We start from the raw sequence: 23,471 nt of genomic DNA, 5'->3' as shown, positions 1-23,471 counted from the left end.
CTATTTTAGGTGATCACAGAAGGACTCTCTGAGCAGGTAACATTTGAACAGGAACCTAAATAATGTGAAGACGTGAGCCAGGTAACATGCAGCAAGTGTAAAGGCCCTGTGGTTGAGGCATTGTCAAGGTTCCCAGGAATAGGAGAGTATAGGAGTACAGGTGAGTGCTTCAGGTATAATGTCTGGGAGGTAGCCAAGAGTCTTGGAGGCCATGGGAAATACTTGGGATTTTAAGTGTGATGGAAAGGCATTGGAGGGTGAGTGTGATCCGATTTATTTTTAAATGATTAATCAGACTGCTTTTTTAAGACTAGACTGCAGTATTGCCAGAGCAGAAGAAAGGGCACCAATTGGAAGCAGTTGCAGCTGTCCAGAGAGGGGTGACCCTGGCTTCTCCAGACAGCTGCAGGTGGCTGTGGAATTGCTGGGACGTGCTTGTATTGGAGTTGTGTTCTGATGGGAGAACACACAGGATATGCTGGCAGATAAAAAAATATACAAGGCCCAGTCTGTGTTAAATGTCCACTCCTTCCTTCTTGTTCTAAGGATGCATCAGTTTCTTCCTCAGAGCCTTCTAATGACCACGGGAAGAAAGTTCTTTATCCCTACAGTAAATATCCCCCGTCTGGGCTTTGCTGAATTCTTCAAGGTGTAATGATAACTTTCTGTCATTTATTGCGTTGTTTCCATGTGCTACCAAGCATAATAAATTATATACACACATCATATATATATGCATGTGTTATGTATGTATGTGTGTGTGTTTGTGTATTTAGAGGCATAGAATTTATCACAAAAGCTGAATGAGGTAGGTGTTACCATCATATCTGTTTTGGATAATAAAATAAGAAAAAAAAAATGTATGTTCAGGCCCAGAGAGGTTTGGTAACTTCCCACAATCACATTGGAATCCATCTGATACCAAAGCTCTTTCCACCTGGACAGACTGTAACCCCCCACCCCATGCTCCTATTTTCCTGACCTTAGATTGTTGACCTTCTGCCTCCAGAAGGAATTCTCTGGCTTCCTCCAGCTGTGTCATCTTGCTTCTAGAGCATCCGTATGTGTGAGTTGGAGGACAGGGTTGTTAACATTTCTATGTGCCCGCAGACCACTGGCTGGTTCTCTACAGCTGTTCCAGGGCCGGTCTCTCTAACTTGAACTGTCCCTTTCAGGTGGCAGGGATGTCCTTCCTGCCAGCTCAGGTGTGAGGGTGGAGGGAGCAGAGGCCAGGATTCAGGGAGCATGTTTTGCATTAAGGGAGATAGAGGGTTAAATAGGCAAAGTGTATTCTGAGGTCCGTTTGCCAAGTGTCTCATTTTTGCTGAAAATCAGTAGCTAAAAATCAACTAACAGAATTAGCTTATTCCCTGAAAACCACCAAAGTTTGAACTGGTTGTCTCTGCCACAAAATCGTAGGCAGAGACCTCCCAGCTGCCCATCCCCCACACAAGGGAGGTTGTGTTGGGGCAGGAGTGGGGCCTGGGACTCCCCCTCCGGCAGCAAAGCCTGCTCCCTGCGCCACACCAGGACCCATCGTGGTGACTGAAGAAGCCAATCTGGGGGTATGCTCCCAATTCCTAATCAATATTGGGCACAGCCATGTGGGATGTGGGTGGGGGAGGTTTGCAAAAAGGTCTCCACCAGACAAACCCATCTGTAGAAGCTGTTGAAACTGTCCTCTGTGGGACAGGCTGCCATGCAGTTTACTAAGTGATTGTCAAAAGCAATGTTCAGCAGATTCAAGGGGATGAGAGGGAGTGCCACTACCCCCTTCGACCCTCCTATCCCCACTTCTCAACCTGCACACACTCTCAGCTGCACTAAAACTTCAGATAATATTTAGAACAAATCTCCAAATTGGCCATTCTCCTAATTGATCCTTCAGCGAGTCTCATCTAATTGTCTTCCCTCTGTCTTGGTGATCTGATTATTCAGCAAAGTTGTCATGCAGCAAATCGTTTTGTGGTTAATTGGTCAATTTCCAATAAAGTGTGATGTGTATTATAATAGGGGAAGTTCAGCGTGCTAAGGGAGCCTATAAGCCAAGGAAAACACCTTAGTAAAAACAGCTTCCTGTGGACAAAACATAGTTCCAAGCATGTTACATGCGATCACACGCATGGGACATGGCAGGACCAGGATGTGACTCCAGGAATTGTGGCCCTGGGGAGTCCTCGGCTACTGTTGAACCAGGGGAATGGAAGATCTGTTTTGTAAGGGACATAAACATCATGTCATCCCCCATGTGGGTTACACTGTAGGCAGGGTGTCGTGGCAATTTCAAAGCACAATGAGAAATGCTTGGTGATTGTGGTTCAGCAGTAGTAGACACAAAGAAATCATGAAACAGGATTTTTAAGAGGAAGAAGGCCTTGAGTTTTTTTTTTTTTTTTTTTATTGTTGGGGATTCATTGAGGGTACAATAAGCCAGGTTACACTGATTGCAATTGTTAGGCAAAGTCCCTTTTGCAATCATGTCCTGCCCCCATGAAGTGTGACACACACCAAGGCCCCACCCCACTCCCTCCGTCCCTCTTTCTGCTTCCCCCCCCATAACCTTAATTGTCATTAATTGTCCTCATATCAAAATTGAGTACATAGGATCCATGCTTCTCCATTCTTGTGATGCTTTACTAAGAATAATGTCTTCCACTTCCATCCAGGTTAATACGAAGGATGTAAAGTCTCCATTTTTTTTAATGGCTGAATAGTATTCCATGGTATACATATACCACAACTTGTTAATCCATTCCTGGGTTGGTGGGCATTTAGGCTGTTTCCACATTTTGGCAATGGTAAATTGAGCTGCAATAAACAGTCTAGTACAAGTGTCCTTATGATAAAAGGATTTTTTTCCATCTGTGTAGATGCCCAGTAATGGGATTGCAGGATCAAATGGGAGGTCTAGTTTGAGTTCTTTGAGGTTTCTCCATACTTCCTTCCAGAAAGGCTGTACTAGTTTGCAGTCCCACCAGCAGTGTAAAAGTGTTCCCTTCTCTTCACATCCACGCCAGCATCTGCAGTTTCGAGATTTTGTGATGTGGGCCATTCTCACTGGGGTTAGATGATATCTCAGGGTTGTTTTGATTTGCACTTCTCTAATATACAGAGATGATGAACATTTTTTCATGTGTTTGTTAGCCATTCATCTGTCATTTTCAGAGAAATATCTATTCATGTCTCTTGCCCATTGATATATGGGATTGTTGGCTTTTTTCATGTGGATTAATTTGAGTTCTCTATAGATCCTAGTTATCAAGCTTTTGTCTGATTGAAAATATGCAAATATCCTTTCCCATTGTGTAGGTTGTCTCTTTGCTTTGGTTATCATCTGTACAGAAGCTTTTCAGTTTAATGAAGTCCCATTTGTTTATTTTTGTTGTTGTTGCAATTGCCATGGCAGTCTTCTTCATGAAGTCTTTCCCCAGGCCAATATCTTCCAGTGTTTTTCCTATGCTTTCTTGGAGGATTTTTATTGTTTCATGCCTTAAATTTAAGTCCTTTATCCATCTTGAATCAATTTTTGTGAGTGGGGAAAGGTGTGGGTCCAGTTTCAGTCTTTTACATGTAGACATCCAGTTCTCCCAACACCATTTATTGAATAGGGAGTCTTTCCCCCAAGGTATGTTCTTGTTTGTTTTATTGAAGATTAGGTGGTTGTAAGATGTTAGTTTCATTTCTTGGTTTTCAATTTGATTCCAAGTGTCTATGTCTCTGTTTTTGTGCCAGTACCATGCTGTCTTGAGCACTATGGCTTTGTAGTACAGACTAAAATCTGGTGTGCTGATGCCCCCAGCTTTATTTTTATTACTAAGAACTGCCTTAGCTATACGGTTTTTTTTCCAGTTCCATACAAAACGCAGAATCATTTTTTCCAAATCTTGAAAGTACGATGTTGGTATTTTGATAGGAATGACATTGAATAGGTAGATTGCTGTGGGAAGTATAGACATTTATTTTTTTTGGCCGGGGCTGGGTTTGAACCCGCCACCTCCGGCATATGGGACCGGCGCCCTACTCACTGAGCCACAGGTGCCGCCCGGGAAGTATAGACATTTTAACAATGTTGATTCTTCCCTTCCATGAACATGGTATGTTCTTCTATTTGTTAATATCCTCTGCTATTTCCTTTCTGAGGATTTCATAGTTTTCTTTATAGAGGTCCTTCACCTCTTTCGTTAGGTTTATTTCTAAGTATTTCATTTTCTTTGAAACTATGGTGGAGGGAGTTGTGTCCTTAATTAGCTTCTCATCTTGACTGTTATTGGTGTACACAAAGGCTACTGACTTGTGGACATTAATTTTGTATCCTGAAACATTACTGTATTTTTTGATGACTTCTAGGAGTCTTGTGGTTAAGTCTTTGGGGTTCTCTAAGTATAAGATCATGTCATCAGCAAAGAGGGAGAGTTTGACCTTCTCTGCTCCCATTTGGATTCCCTTTATTTCCTTGTCTTGCCTAATTGTATTGGCTAGAACTTCCAACACTATGTTGAATAGTAAAGGCGACAAAGGACAACCTTGTCTGGTTCCAGTTCTAAGAGGAAAAGCTTTCAGTTTTACTCCATTCAGTAAAATATTGGCTGTGGGTTTGTCATAGATAGCTTCAATCAGTTTTAGAAATGTGCCACCTATGCCTATACTCTTCAGTGTTCTAATTAGAAAAGGATGCTGGATTTTATCAAATGCTTTTTCTGCATCTATTGAGAGGATCATGTGATCTTTATTTTTGCCTCTGTTAATATGGTGGATAACGTTTATGGACTTGCGTATGTTAAACCAGCCTTGCATCCCTGGGATGAAGCCTACTTGATCATGATGAATGACTTTTTTGATGATAAGCTATAATCTATTGGCTAGGATTTTGTTGAGAATTTTTGCATCTATATTCATGAGTGAGATTGGTCTGAAATTCTCCTTTTTGTTTGGGTCTTTTCCTGCTTTTGGTATCAGGTTGATGTTAGCTTCATAGAATGTGTTGGGGAAGATTCCTTCTTCCTCAATTTTTTGGAATAATTTCTGCAGTACTAATAATTCTAATAATAATTCTAATAATTCCTTCAAGGAATAAGCTCTTCCTTGAAGGTTTGATAGAATTCTGGAGTGAAGCCATCTGGACCAGGGCATTTTTTGCTTGGAAGATTTTTTATTGTTTCTTTGATCTCAGTGCTTGAAATTGGTCTCTTTAGGAGCTCTATTTCTTCCTGGCTGAGTCTAGGGAGAGGGTGTGGTTCCAAATATTTATCCATTTTCTTCACATTGTCAAATTTCTGGGCATAGAGTTTCTGGTAGTATTCAGAGATGATCTCTTGTATCTCTGTGGGATCAGTTGTTATTTCCCCTTTATCATTTCTGATTGAGGTTACTAGAGATTTTACTTTTCTATTTCTAGTTAGTCTGGCCAATGGTTTATCTATTTTATTTATTTTTTCAAAAAACCAACTCCTTGTTTCATTAATTTTCTGAATGATTCTTTTGTTTTCAATTTCATGGATCTCTGATTTGATTTTGGATATTTCTTTTCTTCTACTGAGTTTAGGCTTAGATTGTTCTTCTTTTTCCAATTCCATAAGATCTCTTGTGAGATTGTTGATGTGCTCTCTTTCTGTTTTTCGAATGTAGGCATCTAAAGCGATGAATTTTCCTCTCAAAACTGCTTTTGCAGTATCCCACAGGTTTTGGTAGCTTGTGTCTTCATTGTTGTTATGCTCAAGGAAGTTAATGATTTCCTGTTTTATTTCTTCCTGCACCCATCTGTTATTCAACAGAAGATTCTTTAATTTCCATGCCTTTGGGTGGGGTCGAGCATTTTTGTTAGAGTTGAGTTCCACCTTTAGTGCCTTATGGTCTGAAAAGATACAAGGTAAAATTTCAATTCTTTTGATTCTGTTGATATTTGTTTTGTGTCCCAGGATTTGATCAATTTTGGAGAATGTTCCATGGGGTGATGAGAAGAATGTATATTCTTTATCTTTGGGGTGGAGTGTTGTATATGCGCGTATCAAGCACAGTTGTTCTAGGGTCTCATTTAAATCTCTTATATCTTTGTTTAATTTCTGTTTAGAGGATCTGTCCAGCTCTGTAAGAGGAGTGTTAAAGTCCCCTGTTATGATGGTATTATCAGATATCATATTGCTCAGACTGAGTAAGGTCTGTTTCAAGAATCTGGGAGTATTTAAATTGGGAGCATAGATATTTAGAATTGAAACGTCTTCTTGTTGTATTTTTCCCTTGACCAATATAAAGTGACCATCTTTGTCTTTTTTTGACTTTAGTTGCTTTAAATCCACATGTATCTGGATAATAACAGATATGTGGAAAATAACATTGCATCTCCTCTTGTCTTCTGAATTCCATTTGCCTGAAAAATTGTCTTCCAACCCTTGACTCGGAGCTTTAATTTGTCTTTTGAAGCCAGGTGTGTTTCTTGCAGACAGCAAATGGATGGCTTGTGTTTTTAATCCAGTCAGGCAATCCATGTCTCTTCAGTGAGGAATTCAAGCCATTAACATTTATGGAGATAATTGATAAGTGTGGTAGTATTCTATTCGTCTTATTTGGTGAGAGTCCATTGCTTAGTTTTATCTTTTGCATCAGTGTGGAGGTTAGGTTCTGTCCTTTAATTTCTGAGTTCTTACTTTGCTGCTGATCCATTGTGGTGGTCAGTGTGCAGAACAGGTTGAAGTATTTCCTGTAGAGCTGGTCTTGTTGTAGCAAATTTCCTCAATGTTTGTATATCCATAAATGATTTGATTTCTCCGTCAATTTTTAAGCTTAGCTTAGCAGGGTACAGAATTCTGGGCTGGAAATTGTTCCGTTTAAGTAGATTAAAGGTAGATGACCATTGTCTTCTTGCTTGGAAAGTTTCATTAGAGAAGTCTGCGGTCACTCTGATGGATTTGCCCCTGTAGGTCAACTGGCGCTTACTCCTGGCAGCTTGCAAAATCTTTTCTTTAGTCTTGATTTTGGACAGGTTCATCACAATGTGTTTTGGAGAAGCTCGGTTAGAGTTGAGGCGACCTGGGGTCCAATATCCCTCTGAAAGCAGTGTGTCAGAATATTTGGTGATATTTGGGAAATTTTCTTTTATAACATTCTCTAGTATGGCTTCCATTCCTCTGGGGCATTCTTCTTCCCCTTCTGGAATTCCTATAACTCGTATGTTGGAACGCTTCATAAAGTCCCATAATTCTGACAGTGAACGTTCTGCTTTCTCTCTCTTCTTTTCTGCCTCTTTTACTATCTGAGTTATCTCAAGAACTTTGTCTTCTACCTCTGAAATTCTTTCTTCTGCATGGTCTAACCTGTTGCTGATACTTTCCATTGCATCTTTAATTCCCTAATTGACTATTTCAGTTCCTTCACCTCTGCTATATCCTTTTTATATTCTTCATATCATTCATCTCTTATTTGATTCCGTTTTTGGATTTCCTTTTGGTTATTTTCCACTTTATTAGCAATTTCCTTCATTGTTTCCATCATTTCTTTCATTGTTTTCAACATGTGTATTCAAAATTCCCTTTCTGTCATTCCTAACATTTCTTTATAGGTGGAATCCTCTGCAGTAGCTACCTCATGGTCTCTTTGCGGGGTTGCTCTGGACTGGTTCTTCATGTTGCCTGGAGTGTTCTGCTGATTCTTCCTCATGAGTGATTTCTTTTATCTGTTTCCTTGCCCTAATTCTCCTTTCACTTCCTCTTGCTCTTTAAGTTCTCATGCCTGTGGACTAAGGGTTACAGGACCAGAAGGGTGTTAAGGTTGAAGAGCAAAAAAGGGATGAAAGAAATGAGGACCGAGTGATAAGAATAAAAAAGAAAAATGGAGAAAGGAGAGGGGTTGGGTAAAAATAATATTGACAAAAAGAAGAGAGGCAGAGAAAGAGAGAGACAGAGAAATATAGGTGCACAGTAGGGTACTTTGACACAACCTTAAAAAAAACCCACCTTCTGGGGGTGCCCAGTTGGGTGGTTTCCTTGAGGTCAGCCGCTCTTTGCTAACCTGATCAGACACAATACCCCACCTCCACCAAATAGAAAGGAAAGACAATAATGCTATAAATCAAACCAAAACAAGCAAACAGAAAACTTTACGGGATAAAATTGGGTGAAAAACCAAATAATAGTGGTAGAAACACTAGCAAAAATGAAGTTCTAGTTATTGAAAAAGGCAGCAATGGGAAATTATAATTAAACAAAAAAATTGAGAAAGAAAAAGGATCTGTATGGAAAAGGTTGAAATTAAAAAACAAAACAACATCAACAACATCAAAATAAACAAACAAACAAAAAAACAACCAAACCAAAAAAAAAAAAAAAAAAACACAACCAAAAACAAAGCAGTATGTATATGTTATTGAATATTGTCTGGGTAACACATGGTCTTCTGGGGTAAGAGATGTTAATCACAGTTCTGATATGACTGGAGGCTGCTGATTTCTCAAACCCCAGCAGGTAAACACCCTACATCTCTCTTCAGCCCACTTAAAAGGTACTTTGAACTTTTAAACTTGCTGAGCGGAAGCTTTCCCAGGAAATTGCTTGTAGCTGGAATCACTGCTGAAGTGGCTATCCACTTACCCAGTGTGCCAAAACCCATCTCACTCTGCCCCTGAGGGTTAGGGCTGCAAGGCGGCTCAGACCCCACCCATAGGCTACTTGGCCACTGGGTTACCAGCTCCCACCTGATTCTAGCTCTGTGACCCTGAGGGCAGAGCTTGCCGGGGCAGATCGCTCACAATGGCTCCCTGTGACCCACAGCCAAACACTATTAGCTCCGTCTGTCTCAGCAGCTCAGACTGGGGCCCTAGACAACAGCCAAAGTTCTCCGCACTCCCGCTCAGGCTCTCCCCAAGGCAGTTCAACTAAGTGCCAAGTCCAAAGACACCAAAACAGTTCACAGGTAAGGCCTTTCTGGTTTGCAGTCTTGCTGCTACTGAACTTACAGTTGCGGGCGGGTTTGGACAGATTGAACACACGGGACCACTTGCCGTTTTTCCACTGTTTTAGTCCTCCTCTTGGGGTCCAGAAGTCTCTCGCTGACTCCCTGTATCCTCACAGGGGTGATGATAGGCATATCCCACCAGCCAGAGATGCCTGGAGTCCTGTCTCCCCATACTCACGGTGCCTAGATGCAAGGAAGTTGTTACTCAGCTGCCATCTTCCTCCACCTGGCCTTGAGTTTTGCATCACAGGGAATGTGCCTATAGCTCTTTGTTAGAGCAAACAGGTGTTTCGCTTTTGCCAAAGGGAAACGTGCCTATAGCTCCTTTGTTAGAGCAAACAGGTGCTTTGCTCCTCCAGAGCAGATGAACTGCATGGACAAAAGCAGGGCTGATTGTGCCCGCTCAGCTCTGCTCTGTTGAATCCAGAATCAGGGTCTGTCTTCAAATCTGCTCGGCAGGTTTCAGGATAGGAAGAGGTTTGGAATAACATTGAGAATACTCAGAAAGGGTGATGTCATGGGTTGCCAGAGTGGAAGGGCTCTGTCTTTAGATTCCACGGGAGTTGATGTTGGTATGTACCTGTGGACACACAATCCAGATGGAAGATGGGTACGCAAGTTCAGTGGCTTCCCATGTAGAAGTTAAAGAGCCCGGAAGGTGCTTTTCCCCCTGCTTCTCAGGCTTGCTGTGGGGTAAGGAGAGGACCACAGGGCTGAAAATCTTGCTAAGTGATTTCTGAAGATAATCATTCTAATGCCAAGCTGAGGGAGCAGAAATGTCAGAGCCAAGTCGAGAGGCCTCCATAAAATTGACCAGTGTTTTTCAACCTTTTTAACCTCACGGCACACTTCAACCTATAGTTAAACTTCCACAGCACACTTAAATTATGTCGATCAAAAAAAAAAAAAAGAGTAAGACAGCTGGGCTCCATAGCTCAGTGATGAGTGCATTGGTCATATAAATCAGGCATTGTGAGTTTGATCGTCACTGGGGCCTCCCGCTGATTTAAAAAAAAAAAATAATATACTTACTATGCTTTGAACTTCTTTTGAAAATAATTAATGATCTTTAAAATTTTTCATGGCACACTGGTTGAAAATCACTGACATTGAGCTTGGACAATTTCTTCTATTCCTACTTGTGTCTTTTTCGGAGGCTTTGCTGTATTGGGGGCTGTTTTCTGGGTGTTTGCAGTTATGGGATTAGTTAAGTTCCTCTAACTTATGTATTGTGAGAGGCTTCAAGAGGACCAGGGCTTGGTCACCCCCATGGCCAGCAGGTGTGTAAGTCATTGCCTAGATTAAAAGTAGCAGAAGGCTACAGTGGTCACAGAGGGGTCTTCCCTCCCTGAACACGGTCACTGAGCCTGACTGCCCAGCTAAGATCTAAGGCCCAGAACGGGAACGGGAACGGGGCGTTCCCTAGCTAGACTATTGCTGTCTAAATTATCTTCAACTCCCTCCAAGTTGTTCTCATCTTAATATGTTTAGGCAGATTTTTATTTTGTCTTTCTGAAACCAGGATGTGTATGTAGCCTGAGGTCTTGGGAATCCTAGCAAATCTTCTATGGGGGCACAGCCGACTGCGTGTCACTGATTATATTTCTGTGTCTCATTGTCCCTGCCGTGAAAGACCCATGGAAGATTTGCCCCAAATCTTGCCCATTATTACCCCCAGCAGCTTCTCAAACTGCTGTTGGCCCAGACTTCACATCCTGAAAGTTATGGGGTTCTGGGATTTGAAAATGGAGACTTTGCATCCCTAACAGTCTGTGTTATCTGGTAGATGTTCATGGGCATGACGGTAAGAAACTGTTCATTTCAGAAATCTGCTGAGGTGTCCCACGCCAGGAATTTGAAAGATCTTCCATGGGATCCCATATTCTGAGCTGTCTTTCTTCCTCCTTTGAAATGAAGGCTTTTGTCTCTGAGCTCACAGAAACCCCATACCTAGGTCAGATGCTGCAGCTACAAAATGCCCAAGAAATTTGTCAGAAGCATTCTGACAAAAGAGCATTCTGCTCTTTGGGCAGGACTGTACATTTTACTCTGTTTTGCTGCATTTTTGTTTAGTGATGAGTACGGGATGGTTGAGTTGAAAAACAAAAATGCCTTTAACATTTCATGGTTGGAAATGTATCGAAATGTCATTAGGTCGGGGAGGGAACTAACTTAATACCTAGAGTAGAGCTGAAGAATTCAGAGGCCCGTGTGCCCTCTGTTTGTTTTTCTTCCTTTTCCTGATGAATCCTGGCTGTGACTCCTTTCCAGCCACTGAAAATTGTCGGGAGCAGAGCATTTTACCCCAGAGAGAGAATGCTTCGTCTGGAACATGTGTTCTAGAAATATTCCTCTGGATGATAAGAAAAGTAATTATTTACTCATCAGCAATTAAACCAGCCACATGCAAACCAAAGGTTTTCAGGTTTCCTATGTAAAGATGCTCAAAACTCAAAAAATGAGCATGATGAAATAGGGGCTGTCTTGGCGGGATGAGAATCCCTGGGTGCAAGTTAGCCTCTTACATCTTCCTGTCTCCCTGGGTGCCTTGGACTGCCCCAACCAGGCTGGACGTGGGGATTAGTGAGAGGCCTTACTAAGGCCCAGACCTCAGCTTATCCTCCACAGGACAGTTGAAAAAGACACTCCCTGGCTAACCCATGGCTTTCCAAATAGCACAATGTTACAAGCACGCGTGCAGAATTGAATGGACTCATTTTCCCAAGTACTTACGTTGCAGACTGTATCTTTTATATAATGAGGTGGCACAGCAGCCCCTACTGGCCTTGCAGAGACTGGGGGCCACCCATTGACCCCTGGTGAGTCATCCCATTTTGAATACATCATTCTGCAGTTCTTCTCTGTGTTGGGAGGGGTGTGTGTCAGTGCAAATTCCTGCTGCAATTGGGCTGTCAAGGACGTCAGTGCCACCTCATGAACTTCATCTGAAGGGTGAGCATATTTTAATCATCTTTCTACCCACAGAGATTCCTCCAGCTACCTCTAGGAAAGGAGGTATGAGGAGGCCGTGCTAATGGAAGAATAAAAGTTCCCAGGGGCATAAAGACTCTTAATTGAAATATAGAGGGTAAAATATAGATAATTAATTACATTGTTCTTCCTGTGCCCCTGTATGAAAACCACGTGGCAGTTAAAACCCACTGAAGGGTACCAACATGGGCGTATTTCATTAGCATCCAGTTTGTTTCCACTAGATTGAGAAGATGTTAATGAAAAGTAATATTTACATATGTCAGTAGGGTTGACAAAGCACTTTAACAAACACGAGTTCATATTTTCTATTCAACAGACTACACACATATTCATTTTTTGCTCCAACATAACCTTAAGTTCAAGTATATCAATTTAAACTACATCTGTAACTCATAAATTAGATCTCGACTCCAAAAGCTTGTGTAATTTGATTGCTAGAGCTACACGTGATCATATTAGAATTTTTCCATTGCTTCTGCAGACCAGGAGTCTGGGCAGGAGTGAGAGATTAGTTTGTGAAGTGCAATGTAAGAAGTGTTGTATCATAATGTCCTATATCTGTAGATGGCTTTAAAATTTGTCTGGTTTCCTTTCATGCACTTAATCAATGAACAGCTAGGGCTCAGACAGAAGGCTGACTATTTTTATGAATGAGGGATATAAGGCTCAGAGAGGGCGATTTGCCTGACACACGTGAGCAAGGACATTGTAAAGGCACAACTCAAACCTGGATCTTCTTGCCCCCAAGCACTTGGCTCTCCCAGGGGCCTCTGGTTACGTTCTGATTTTAAACTTGTTGCTGAGGTCAAAAAGATGCATTCTCATGACAGTTACAAGCCATAGCAACCTGGCTAGCAAAGCAGTTAACTTTTATTTCTTTGTTTAGTTTTTCCCTAAAGGTTTTTTTTTTTTTTTTTTTTTGGATGAGCTTTATGGTGATGTGGCTGGGGGTTTTATGAACCTTCAGGGGAATGTAAAATGACACACTCTGTGTTTCTCCAGATTCCTCTCAAAACTTGTCTTCTGAGCATCTTGTAGGGTTTTGAATGTGTCTGGGTGCAGCCAACCTAGAATCCTCAGAAAGTGTAGCTGAAAGAGTTTCTGCTGATAGATTCTAGGGGCGGGATCATGATGACAGGTGTGGGTGTCTTCCCAAGCCTCCCTCTTCTCTGCAAGGCCTCTAGCCTGGCGCCTCTCTACCTGTACCTCGGCAGGGGTTGTGATAGAACAGACCCAGCCCCCATGAAGCTCTCAGTCCAGGAGTGGGAGAGGTAAATAGACAGAAAGATAAGTAAGCAAAAGTATTAAAGATTTGCCATGTGAAGAGATGAGGTTAGAGAACTCCCTTACAAAAGGGCGGCTGGCCAGGTGCGGTGGCTCACACCTGTGATCCCGATACTCTGAGAGGCCAAGGCAGATGGATTGCTTGAGCTTAGAAATTCTACACCAGCCTGGGCAAAATCGAGACATCATCGCTACTAAAAATAGAAATAAAAAATCCTAGCCAGGCATTGTGGGGGGTGCCTGTAGTCCCAGCTACCCAGGTGGCTGAGACAATGAGTTTGAGCCCATGAGTTTGAGGTTGCTGTGAACTATTACACTGTACTGAGGGGGACTAAGTGAGACTCTGTCCCCCCCAAAAAAAAATTAAAAAAAGGGTAGTCAGAGAAGGAGACATCTTGGGGAGTTGATGTTTGATCTAAAACATAAAGGTTGAAAGGAGGTGGAGGGTGAGCAGGTGCAGGACCCTCAGGTGGAGGGTGAGCAGGTGCAGGACCCTGAGAACACTTCTGCATCTGTGTCCAAGAACTACAGAGTGTTCCAGAATTCTCCATACCTAGGGAACATTGCATAACAATGTTATCTTGGACTGTGTTCACCATCAGTGGGAGAGAAGACTTCGTGTGTGTGTGTGTGTGTGTGTGTGTAGAATGGTGGCTACCATGCAAAGATTTTTGAACCTTTATTTACAAAATATCCGTTACAAAGTTTTACATTTAGCCACAATTTCCCACTTTCCCTACATGTGGCAACTGTTGGGACACACTGTATCAGTGAGGGCTGTGTGCCTGTACCATGGGGCATGGGGGAGAAAGATGTGGATTGAGAGAGAGGGCAGAGGCAACTCATGAAAGTTTGCATTTTATTCTAAGATAAAGGGAAAGCCATTGAAGGGTTTTAATCATGGAAGTGATAGGATTAAACTTATATAGCTTTATACTGAGATAAAGACATAGATGAATAAATAGATGGGAAAGACTTGAGAGAGCTGATAAATGTAAATGGCTATTGGTTTGAAGGGGTTAGAGTTGGACAAAGAGGATGAAATTTAAGGGTATTAACTTGATTTTGATGAACTACTAGCAGCTTATAATTAGAGGCCAAGGCAGGTGAATTGCTTGAGCTTAGAAATTCTACACCAGCCTGGGCAAAGTCCAGACATCATCTCTACTAAAAACAGAAATCAAAAAACCTAGCCAGGCATTGTGGAGGGTGCCTGTAGTCCCAGCTACTCAGGTAGTATGGATTGAAGTGGACACATTTAATATTTCCTCTGAAATTGCCGATGGATGGGATGTAGGGATGTAGCATCATGACCTGTCTACAGCTCTACCCACGTTGGCTAAGGAGGGCTGGCATGAAGCATGATCAGGTCAGGTCCTGGCACGGCAGTCGCAAGACATTTAACCATCACTCCCTTGAGGTCCCTGGGAATCAACCATTCTGTCTTTGGGCTGTGCCCGGCCAACTCTGAGGATGTGAGCTTGCTGATGGGCCTGGCTGCAAAAGTCATGCTCAAGTCCACATCTCCCCTAATAACCTTGTGTCTAAATGGTAGTGTCACACAAGGGCATGTTTAGAAATTTGAAAAGAAGCCTCCTTGCTTTCAGTTTGAGCTGACATGGTCCTTTTTCCTGTAGTGGAAATGAAATTTATTAATCATAATAAAACCATCAGATTCTGAAAGTAGAGGTCACCCTGAGGAGAAAAGGAGCCCGCTCATTTGTGAAGAATAGTTCAGTGCTGCTGTATTTTTCTCCTGCTTTGCAAGAGAATACTGCCAAATTGTTACCTTGGGTTTTCCATAAAGGTTGAAACCATGCCCAGTGTTACAGCCCAAGGAGGAGGTACCATTTCAGTATGCGTTAGGAAGAGGTGGGGGCTGTGTTTTCATTAAATACCTTCAGAGGTCCAATATGTTGTCTCCTCAAAAATGGAAATTATTGCCAGAGTAAAACCAGTTCCCAAATTCAAAAAAAATTGTCCTGAATTTGTATCTTCATGCTCATTCTGAAGGAGTACCATGCTTAATAAATCCCCAAGGATTTTCAGCTTTCCTTTGCAGTTTCTGTCCTATTTATACAACCGTCTTTACCAAATAAAAGTGGATCACCCTGTTAATAGGTTTTTGTCTAGACCAATGACAGACTATTTTCTCATGAAGTAAAGATCAATGGCAACATGTATACCATTTCCTTTCACCCCTCTTAGTTACGTGAGCAGAGGCCCAGGTCTTCTGTGTGACCTCTGTGAATTCGTTATTTGTTCAAAACCTTTATCAATCTTGTCTTAACACACCTCTGCCTTGGCTCTACGTCTGTTTTTCGTTTTTCCTGGTAGAGGGATAATCTTTTGTTAAGGGCCATTTGTGATGAGCAGAAGGACCAGAGAGTATCCCAAAAAATGAAAAGCAAGAAGGGGATAACTATTTGTTAGTCTCACAGAGAAATTTGCCTCACAAGAGAAATATCCATTCTTGTTCGTGGTGAGGATCAAGAGAACACCAGGCCGAGGCGAAAAGCCTCACCTAGAGTATTTGAACTCAGCACCCCTTTGAAACAGGCTTGGGAATTAAGACATGCCCAATGTGAGCTTGGTATAATCATTTTTTTCCATCTGGGCTATAGCTTGGAGTCTGAGTTCGAAGGTCCTTCTCCCATCGTCCCTCACCTTCCCTGACTCAAGCGTATAAGCACCCGAGACCGATCCCTCCAATATGTGCTCATCTACCCACTACAAAAAGAAGATTGGAAGGGAAGGTGAGGGATTGTGTTCATGCAAATTGGACTCTAAGGGATGAGAGGGGAACTTAAGGTTGACAGTGCAAACCATTTCTTCCTGCCTTGTTCCTTCAAAAAAAAAAAAAAAAGGCAAAGAGTCAAGAGCTGTTGAAAACCCACGCAGATCCCACAGAGAGCTGGTGCATTCATTGCCCACCACTATGAGTGCAGGTTGCTAATGAAGAATAGCTGCTCCCTTCTCCAGAAAATTGCCCTCTGCCAAAGGAAACCACTTCAACTCAGTGGTGCATCCCCCACCCTCAATTAAGCTAATGCTTCACTTACATGGGCATTAAAGAGCCAACCCGTTTGCCTCCAGGCAGGGTGGACTCTGGCATCAAACTCCCAGAGTCAGGTTGCGGAGGCTGCAGCTCAGCACGGTCCTTGCCCATCTTCTTGCCTTTGTTCAGATCTGCTTGCTTCTGTCCTTCTGAGAGCCCCTCTTCAGTAAATCAGTCACACAGGAATCTCCATTTCCAGCTCAGCTTCCAGGAAACCTAACCTAAGATTGCCTCTCGGATTTGATCCATATCAACACAGCCCTGTTCAAACCATCTCCAAGAAAATATCTGGCGGGTCACAGAAGTACCAGGCACAGGATGCTGCCAGAACTCACCAGCAAGCTACCCCGAGAGATTGAAGGGTCAGCTCTTCAATTGGCTGCGCGAACTTGAGCAAGTGACTTAACCTCTGAGCCCTGATTTGTGGCAGTGTTCACTTCCAGACATTCGGTAGATACCCAAGGCATCTGGTTTCCATCTTGTGTTCATTTTTATCTTTTAAAGCCTATGCTGGAAGCCATGGCAGTGGAGGGAGGAGAACAGAGATGGAAAAACCCAACATGAGTAAATGTCATTAAGATATATTAATTACAAATGCCTCCTTTCCCAGAACCTGTCCATAGGGCTCAAAATCAAATTAGGCTTCACCTTTTGAGTGGGGCTGAGGGGTAGAGGTGGGGTGTCCCACAGACCCTTCCATTCAAATAGACCTGTGCTTTCCCATTCTAAGACATTGGATACCTCCTACAGACAGGCCACTTCACCTTTTCTGATTCATTCTACCGTCCTTGATTGATGACAACTAAATCAGGAGAAAAAGGGAATTTCACTTGAGTATTAATATATCTTCAGGGGATGGGGGCGCTGGGCTTCTTAAGACCACTATTTCAAGTCATTTCCTTTTGGCACCTCTAGCACAGTCTCAAGGTGTAGAAACAGCATTATGGTGGAGAGGGAGAGTGTGTGTGTGTTAAACATACGACTTTAACCAGACATGTTAAATGGATGAAAAACAATGCATTGTGCACAGATGAAATATTCTCACATTTCTTATTTCAAGGCTAATAGGGCCCCCTTCACACTGTCTTGGCATTTTGAATGTTCTGATTTTTATCATTACTTTATAATTGTGTATTATGGATCAGTCTTCACTTCTGTTTTCCTTTCAGTTACGGACGAGTTTATGCTGCCGACCCCTACCACCACGCACTTGCTCCAGCCCCCACCTATGGCGTTGGTACAATGGTGAGTACGGGCTCATTCCTGTCCTCACTTCTTCCTGCCGCCCTTCCCTTTCCCCAGCTGGGACCTCAGCATGGGTTGACGGTTGACGTCCTCTCACTTTCCCTTAATTGAATTTGTCTCTTGTGCTAACAGCAGCTAAAATGCCACATTAATCCTCCCAGTAAACTTGATAAATGTCTTAATTTCTTGGCAATGTAGTGCATGTAAGTTATTATATTTCTAATTTTGCAAGTCCCACCTAGCGGAGCACTTACCTTAATGGAATAATTAGTCATTTTGATAATTAAATCCATCACTAACAGAATGCAGTGTCAATGCAGAACTTTTTTTTTTTCTTTTTTTTCCCTCCCTTGCTGCTCATTCACATAGCCCCAAGGTTCCAGCCCCAGCACAGACTTCAGAGGAGCTAAGCTGCACTCTTCCAGGCCTCTGCTGTCAGGCAGCTGAGAATCTGACTGCCTCTCCTCCCCTATTACAATTCATGTTTAAAGTCATAGTCGCCCAGGAAAGAAAATAGAGAAAGGGGCACACTTTGTGTGTGTACCCAGTACCTAAAAAATTAGAAGGAATCAGCTGGGTTTGGGGGTTGTCTTTTGGTTTTGGAGGGGGGGAGTCTGGGTTTTTGTTTGGGGAAGGGGAGGGGGGAGGGCAAAAATGGGAGGTAAGGGTGGGGTGAATTTGCCTGTACTTGTTCAAACTTCTATGCACTAAAACTCTGAGTACAGTAACCCGTGCCCATCACGTGAAAGCATATGCAATCATTACAAAGCTTTGGCATGCAGTTTTCTGCTTGGATCAAGAAAATCAGTCCTTATCCTAAAAATAAATCCCCATAGGCATTCATTTGAATTGCCAATACTTTTAGAAAAACAAAAACAAAAAAAAAGGAAAGAGTTAAGTGCTGTCTCATAGCCATTTTAACGCCCTGGCCAGACAATTCACTGGAGCTTGGTCATAGAAATTGAGCGATGATTTGGAAACATAATGTTTTGCACAACGCTTAGTTCCATCAAGCGGTTCATCTATACAACTCCCCTCTCGAGATCAGATCCCATGCAGACCGCTGAACCATGTCAAGTAAGACGTAAATGTGAGTTTTCAACCGGAGTTTGTATTCGGCAACTCTGCTTCAACAACTTGTCCAACTGAGGAAAGTGTTGGCAAGGAGAGTTGAAATCCTACTGGCCAATACATAGCCCAAATTCAACCTGTGAGCTTTTCCCCACTGAGGGAACATAGGATTAATTCATCAATCCAAGAAACAAACCAGTAAAAGTGAGACAGTGCAAATCCTTCCATCGTCCAGTTTGGGTCAGTGTCCTTTTAGCTACAGGATTACTTTGACAGGGAGTTTGCTGCTTTAGAAGGAGTTATCAGGGAAGTTCAGGATGGCCCCTGTCTTCCGTTCTCAGAGAATGGCCTGGGATGGGTAGGGGGTGCCTCCATGTTGGTTGGTTTTGAGTGTCTATTTTACACATTAGTCTTTTTGATATCCACATGTTCTAAAAGGAAAATGTAAAAAACACACCCCTCAAATTGCTTTGTTTCAGAATGCTTTTGCACCTTTGACTGATGCCAAGACAGGAGCCATGCTGATGATGTGGGTCTCGTTCTTTCTTCATTGCAGGCTAGTATATACCGAGGGGGACACAATCATTTTGCTCCATACTAAATGACAAAACCATAAAAACCTTCCAATGTGGGGAGAGAGGAAGCTTTCCGAGGCCTGACTATTGCAATACATGCAGTAGTGCATCATTTTAGCAACTCTAAAAAATACAAAATAAATAAAAAGAGGAAAAAAATTACATTTTTTATCTTATACCTCAGATATTTTGTTCTGTGTATTTTAATATTGTGGGTCCTTTCATTTCTGAAGGTTCCGTAGTTTGGTTGCTGGCTGTAGGAGTTTTTTTGTGGTTGATCTAGAGAGATGCTAGTTATAAATAAAAACTGGTATAGGGCCATATCCAGAGTGCTATATTATGTAAATGAATTATATATGCTGAATATTAAGCTACTGGGGGTATCAGCTGTCTGGGAAGAGTGTAAGTGACTACAGTAGTCATTTTTTCTGCATCTTACATTATTTTATTTTGTGAAAGGGGAGGTTGGGAGGGGCTTAGGGGGTTGGAATTGGGGTTTGGCTGAAAGAAAACAAAAATGTAGTAACTGATGAATCTAAACGACCCACTGCACCAACCATCACATATCAATGGTTCTAAGTTACTCATTGCCAGTTCAAGCCAAAGGTTATGCCGTTCAAGGGGGTGCTTCTCATAGCACCTATGCAACTGAGTGGAAGGAGACTGTGCAAACCCACCCTTTAAACCATTCCACCCGGCAGTATTCAGCTTCTTAACCAGCTGCTAGTTATTTAGGCAAAAAAAAAAAAAAAGAAAAAAAGAAAGAAAAAAAAAACCTGCTAGTTAGGCCATCAACAAGCATTCTTTTTATATTTCTTCCAGTATAAGAAATTATTGATATCATTGCTGACTTTTATATTATGGGAGGGAAAAAATAACATTAATAAAAAGGTGATAAAAAGCACTGTTTCTATTTTTTCTTTTTTTCCAAAAAAAAGAAAGTAATAAAAACTTAAATTCTTTGTACCAGTTTAAAAAATGTATAAAATTTGCATCTGTGCAGTGGAGTTGTTAAGTTCTAGAAACAGTCTATGAAGCTTTAGTTTTAGCCTAGTAGAACAACTGTTAGAGACAGACGTATAATTTTTATGGAACTACATGATAATCATATTCGGATTTATAGAAGCATTTTACAAGTATTGCAACCATTGAGTAGAGATAATCATGGTATTTTCATCAGCTTGGTACTTTTTGAAACATGACTGCGTTGTGTGAGCAATCTGCAATTTTTCAGTCTGTGAGAGCCTGCCCTCCCACCTCTCCCCTATGCCTAAGGACTATCTCAAACCACTATCTTTAGCTTCATCTCCGAGGCCCAGGACATTTGTCAGAAGGAAGCAAAAAAAAAAAAAAAACCAAAACAGATCCATCCTGGTCATCCCCAAAGAGCAAAGCACCATCCCCCAGGCCTCACCATTGCAACACGACTGAAAAATTGCAGTTTGTCTGACTACTTCTGTTTGAACTCTTTCCATGTTGTCCTGTTTACAAGTTAACCTAAGTTGGGGTATCTGTCACGGGTCTTCCTGTTTTTGTATTTAAATTTAAAAGAAAAAAACAGCATTAAGCTGTCCCCAAGTAGGTTTGCTGCCATAGTTAAACCCTCCTGTGTACAGTGCAGGCCCTGTGGCTTGACACTTTAGTAAGTTATTAACTCACCGCTGTGAACCCGCCAATCCGCTGTAACAACTCTGCTTTAAAACAAAACCAAACAAAACTGAAAAAAAAAAGTGTTTGTGATTCAGCTTTCTCTCGTCTTGCTGCGTGCATGCCGTAAGATCAGTTGCATATTAAACCATCAATAAAGTTTCATGAGATTTTAAAACAAAGTTTCTGTAGCTTCGATATCTAAGACAGATTATAGTTCTCTTAAAAAGAGAAAAAGTCGTGGGGAAAAAAACTGCTTAGAAGCCAGAAGCATATAAAATGTTCTTTTCACCAAACTTATTTGGGTGGGATAGGGGAGGGGCTAGGGGGTGTTTTATAGCATCAGTAAAGACATTCTCATTCCCCCACCTGGAAAACGATGTTATGACAGTGGGTGCCTGGTTGATGTTCTTAAAAAATAATAATAATAATAAGTTATTAAAAAGCCATGGCATCCCACTTCAGAGGGTTCTCAAGAAGAGTAGGAACAGGTGGCTAGGGAGAATATATAGATTTCTCTCAATTGCCTCCGATTTCAAAATCCAGAATTTACATTGTGTTTGGAATCACAAACATAGAATTATTACTATATAGTGTTGGTTAAAGTAAAATTCATTTGTGGTTTTGATTTTCACCAATGAGCTGTACTTTCCCCCATGACTGTATGTAGTTTTAATAAAATCATTTAGAGCAAATGGGTGCCATCCGATGTTGCAGAATCTTTTGTCTAGGCACTCCTCCAAGATGCCAATAAGTCATTTTAAAATGTATGTCAGAAATGTAAACAAACATTTTGGATTTTTTTAAACAGTATTTATTTGGAATGTTTTCATTTATCTAAATAACTATTGCTATTATGAATTATGGAAAAAAGATTAATATCATGTGTGGCATATAGTGACTCCTTAACTCACACATCATGCAATCTGCAAACCCAGAAAATGTGTATATCTGTCTTTAGAAATTAGTGTTTATATCACTTACAGTGGTTTGTGAATAAAGAAAATTGTTTTGTAATATCAAAAAAATAAAAGCTTAGTCTGAAACGTTATATGTGAGTTGGTGTTCTGAGTTCTTTTGCCCCTGGGAGTTTCTTCAGAGGGTAGATGTGAAGGGCATATGTGGGGACATGGGCAGGCGCTGTCATGGCCACCTACTGGCCCATAATGTTTTCTGGTTCAAAGGGCTCATCTCTGAAGAAGCCAATAGAACAAACCGTGGATGTTTAAGGAACTGAATTAAGTTTAGCTATCCCCCAGCGTGGAAATCTCCATCTTTGGTTTAAAACAAAGCAACCACAACACATTGTGCATTTCAAATGAATATAGGTTCAAGGTATTAACACACTTTTGGGAGACCTTGGATGAGGAAGATGAAAAAAAAAAAAAAGTGCTAGACTTGTTCCCGTTCACTGAGTGCTTATTATGAAGCAAGAACACTGAGTTGTCCTATTTCATTTACTCCTTTAAGAATCTTATCAGGGTTGAACTATCTACCCCATTTAATTATTACTCAAGAATATCTTAAGTCTATCTCACTTCCTTATCTCAGTACTCTTAGGCAGTTGGTAACACACATAAAGGTTGCAAAAAAGTGGGCTCTGGAAGCTGATACTCTGAGGACCCTGGTTCTGTCACTTGCTAGCTGCAGCTCAGGGCAAGTTAAACCAAAACACTGTGCCTCCGTCTCCTCACCCGCACTTCAGGGTGGTAACTGCCCCTGTCTCTTAATGTTGTCATGCAGAACAAGCAAAACAACTAAGCCCTTGGTTGTGTACTTTATAAATTGTAGTCTGTTACAAAATGAAGGGAGTGAAGTACAAATAGGTTAATTTATTTAAAGCCACACAGCAAGCAGTCAATAAGACTGGGATTTCAGAGCATGCGTCTTAACTGATAGGGAATGTTGCACCTGCCCAGTGAGAACTTTACACAGGAGAAGCTTTACCCAGAGCACCACTATGTCCCACCCTCTCCACACTGTACACTGTCTTAATAACAAAAATCATACTATTTCTAATATATGTAATCATCCCTGATCTGTGAACTCATTATATAGAGGACTATACGGGTTATAACAAACAACTATGTCAATTGATCCTTAAAGATAGTATCACTCTTATTTTATCAATGAAGACAATAAAGACCCAATAGGTCATATGATTTGCCCGAGGAAATGTCTAGCAAGTGTGGAAAGCAGGTGCCACACGAAGATCCAAGTGATCCTGAGGTCTGTGCCCTTGTCCAAAAATTTTGCTCCGTTATTAAATAATGAAGATGGTGGTGGTGGTACTGGGGCTGGTAGTGTTAAACCTGGGCTTCTTGTGGTATCCTTACAAAACATGTATGGGTATATTAATTAAAAGAAAGCCATCACTAGCTTTATCCTCACAAAAGGAGGGGTTTGAGAAGGGGTTTCCTAACTGAACTTCTTCCCCAGCTGTAGCTGACAAAAACAAGAGTTTACATTAGAATCTCCAAAAGCAGACTCATCTAAAATAGAGAGAACCAGATACATTTCCTGGGATGTACAGAAAATTAAAACGGTGGCAGAAGTGAACAGATTTCTTAAAAGACTTGACCAGTGGCTGTGAATGTTTGTCATCTACTCCCATCCTCCACCCGGAGTGTGGGCAGAGGTGAGAGAAGCCCGGA

The 23,471-nt window shown here is 41.6% G+C and overlaps 1 pseudogene; it reads right to left on the bottom strand.

Moving 5' to 3' along the window:
• The window catches only part of LOC128574190 (seizure 6-like protein), a 160,124-nt pseudogene that overhangs the window by 75,375 nt on the left and 61,278 nt on the right, over nucleotides 1–23,471 (bottom strand).

The sequence above is a fragment of the Nycticebus coucang genome, chromosome 21 (assembly GCF_027406575.1).
Source record: "Nycticebus coucang isolate mNycCou1 chromosome 21, mNycCou1.pri, whole genome shotgun sequence".
NCBI lineage: Eukaryota > Metazoa > Chordata > Mammalia > Primates > Lorisidae > Nycticebus > Nycticebus coucang.
The sequence above is the reverse complement of the archived record's forward strand: the minus strand, read 5'-3'. Positions and strand labels throughout refer to the sequence as shown.